Raw genomic sequence first — 3,434 nt, forward strand, 5'->3', positions numbered from 1 at the left:
CCCCCGGTCTGTGGATCAGTACCAGGCCACGACATGCCAGCAACTGGGCTGCACAAACAAGTAAAGTCCCATTCGCGAGATGTAGGCAGCACACAAAACCACATACTGTCCGGTCTGCGGAAAAACCTCTCTCCATGGAACCGATCCCTGGTGCCCAAATGGTTGGGGACCTCTGCTCTAGACTCTGCCCTGAAGTATTCTGTTTGTTCAGTGCATTAGTAATTAGACTTATTAATATTATAATTTCTGTTCTATAATGGGATTTAGATCAATTGTGTTTCATTAAAACCAACTGTGTTTCATTGAGACAAAGCATATTATCTCATTGGTCTGCATTTATGATAATAAGGTGAAAGAAACCATCATTTTCTTCCTAAAATGGCATCATAGAGCTTTCCAGATTTCTTAATTTCAGTCTCCTTGAAACCACTTGCTGTGAGGAGCTTGCTATATTCTGCTGGTGACCGTTCTTTTCCTTCAGTATGTTGTGGCTCCGTCTTGTGAGCCCCTCTTATCGAAGGAAGAAGACTCCGAACATGAAGGAGAGGAGATGGCCAGGCCTCCCTCTCCAGGACCCTCCTCTCTGGCAATGCCTCCGGTGTCTCCCGACGGAGAAGAGCTTGACCAGGAGCCAGGTGTTTCTGAGATTGGCCAGGAGCCAGGTGTTTCGGAGAGTGATGAAGAGGCGTTGTGGCTGGATCCACGCCAGTGTAGGCGCGACAAGCGTGCACAGCAGAAAAGGAGGCGTGCCAGAGATTAAGCTGAGTCACTGGACCACACCCCACAGGTTATATAAGGGTGGTGGTGGCCATTTGGACCTCTGTGACGGACAAAAGCTGAATCTCTGGCGAAGTAGTTTGCTGTGGCTTTAAACTGTGTGTATTGTTTTTTGTTTCTGTGTTCTTGGAGTAAAAGGTCTTGGCAGGCAGCTACGGAGCTGCTGCCAAGTTTCTTATCTGTGAAGTGGTGTCTGGAGAAGTCTTTAACCCTCGGCTGGCTGTTTGGGTGTGTGGGTCGGACGGGGACAGAACACAGTATGAACGAGCATGTTTAGTGAATAGAGCTGGCTTTCCAGTGGGCCACATTTATCCTCATTCAGAAGAGTTTCAATTAGTAAAACACCACCACCTAATTGGAATATTAAAAAACAGTCACGTCCAGTATCTTCCCTCATTACAGGTTTATAACTATTTGGGACAAATTTTCTCGAACAGTTTATTTTAGTGTGTGAAGATGACTGGGAAACACCATACATGAAGCAGTGTCATAGAAATATTTTTGACATACTCAGATGTGTATAAAAAATACAATGTGTAACTGTATAATACGCAATCAGATTATTATCATGTACATACCAGTTTTGCAAGACTTTTGCACTTTTCTGAGAAGTTGTACACATTTCTCATCTGACCAGTCATGGAGGATTCTTGCTAAAATATACAATTCAGCTTCCGGAAGAGGATCTTTAAAAAAAATCCCGTTAGAAAAATTGAAGGAAAAAAATATCATCAGTGAATATTGATTTTTCATTAATCAAACTCTGAAGTAGACATGGCTAGAATGTAACTAATTGGAACATCTGGTTTGCTTATCTGAAATAACAGTTTCCTCTGTGGAAGAAGCGTCAAGCAAAAGCAAAACCACTGTGATTCCCAAGATTGAATAATCTCAATTTGGCTTTAAAAGTGAATACCCATTGTCTACATTTTAATGTTCCGAAAGAATAGTGGTAATGTATAAATACTTAAGTATTCAGATCATTCAGTGAATTCAAATACATTTATTGAATTAAAGTACTTTATAGAGCAGTGATGGCGAACCTTTTAGAGACCGAGTGCCCAAAAACTGGCCCCGCCCCGCTCCACCCACCTGCCTGCCCCCGCTCTGCCCCCCATCCCCCGCCCCGCCTGCCCACAGGACAACTCACCACCTCCAGGGCCCGCCGCAGATCACCCAGGCAGCCCAGCAGCGCTATGGCGGCCACACCCTCTACCCACGCCCTGCAGTATCAACTGCATAATGGGGTATGAGGGCAGAGTCTTGTCTACGCTGCCTGGCTGCCATGTCCTTGGCTGCGCTGCTCCGTGTGGGCCATGCTCGAGGGTGAGTCTCCTTCAGGGGAGCTACTGGAGAGGAGGGGGTCACGGGGGAGGCAAGGGTGGGGCAACGGCACGTGGTATTTATAAATTACCACAACAGCACAGAGAGGGCTCCGAGTGCTGCCTCTGGCACCCGTGCCATAGGTTTGCCACCACTGTTATAGAGCATCAAGGAAATGTGTGATGGTATGTGGTAATGACCTTGGGAGAAAGAGAAAGACCTATTACTTAGGCAACAGTTTTCCTCCTGTCTCCCAAAGTCATTCTCACACTATCATAAAATGTCACATTCAATCTATCAGACTGAGGGAAAGGCTCTTCCCTGGGTCCTGACTCTGTTGAGGAAATACCTCATATTGTTTCTCTGCAGACAAAGGAGATGCTTCATTCTCCCTCTATAGAGAAGAAAGTATTTAGTAAGAAATAGTAATAAATGCTTTTCCTCTTTCTCCAAAACAACTACACCAACCTTCATAAAAATTGATCCGATGTTTCTCTAGAGATACAAAATGCTTCTTGACTGTTTGAATTACTCTAGGAAGGTCAAAAATGGTGACTGTACAATCTGGATACAGTGAAACACATTCCTGGGACAAAGCCCAGCACCACCTTTTGAAATAAAATAAAATAAAAGATATTTTCAACCATACAAAACAAACATTTGTCCCAAATAGTTCTTTTTGACCTTGGATGCAGCAACCCCTACCAGCAGAGGAGCAGTAAGTTATACATGATTAGAAGTATTCTTTCAGTATGAAGATTTTATGTGTAAATTGTGTGTGTGTGTTTTATATTTTAGAGACAGAATTGCAATTGTTTTTATTGTTTTGAATTTAATGTTGGAAATAAATAATGTCAAGGTGGTTAGTGCTCTGTCTACCTGTGAAAAGATGGTGCTTCATAAAACAGAACATAACAAGATCCTAATTTGCTATTTTACAGGAGAAAGTCGCATCAGAAAGACTGAGTTTATGTTGAATATTTCATTGCTTGCAACTCAGAACTTACAGCCAACCTATAAAATCAGCATCCACATTTTACTACTTTTCTTTAGCCTATCATATGTCCAAGACCGAGTGGCTGTGGTTGCCGGCGCCTCGGCATAGTCAGCTGACTCCATCGCTGACTATAGGGGACGAAACTTTGGCCCCCTCAGATCGGGTCCGCAACTTGGGTGTTCTCCTGGATTCACGGTTGACATTGGATGACCAGTTGTCGGCCGTGACCAGGGGAGCGTTTTATCAGGTTCGCCTGATCCGCCAGTTGCGGCCGTTTCTGGACCGGGACGCCTTACGCACGGTCACTCATGCCCTTGTGACCTCCCGCCTGGACTAC

At 44.4% G+C, this 3,434-nt stretch overlaps 1 pseudogene; it reads right to left on the reverse strand.

The window, feature by feature from the left end:
- Positions 1 to 362: 362 nt before the first annotated feature.
- LOC107289687 overlaps positions 363 to 3,434 on the reverse strand; it is a 15,652-nt pseudogene continuing 12,580 nt past the window's right edge.

The sequence above is a fragment of the Protobothrops mucrosquamatus genome, unplaced genomic scaffold, assembly GCF_001527695.2.
Source record: "Protobothrops mucrosquamatus isolate PMUCROS unplaced genomic scaffold, P.Mucros_1.0 scaffold749, whole genome shotgun sequence".
In the NCBI taxonomy this organism is placed as follows: Eukaryota; Metazoa; Chordata; class Lepidosauria; order Squamata; family Viperidae; genus Protobothrops; species Protobothrops mucrosquamatus.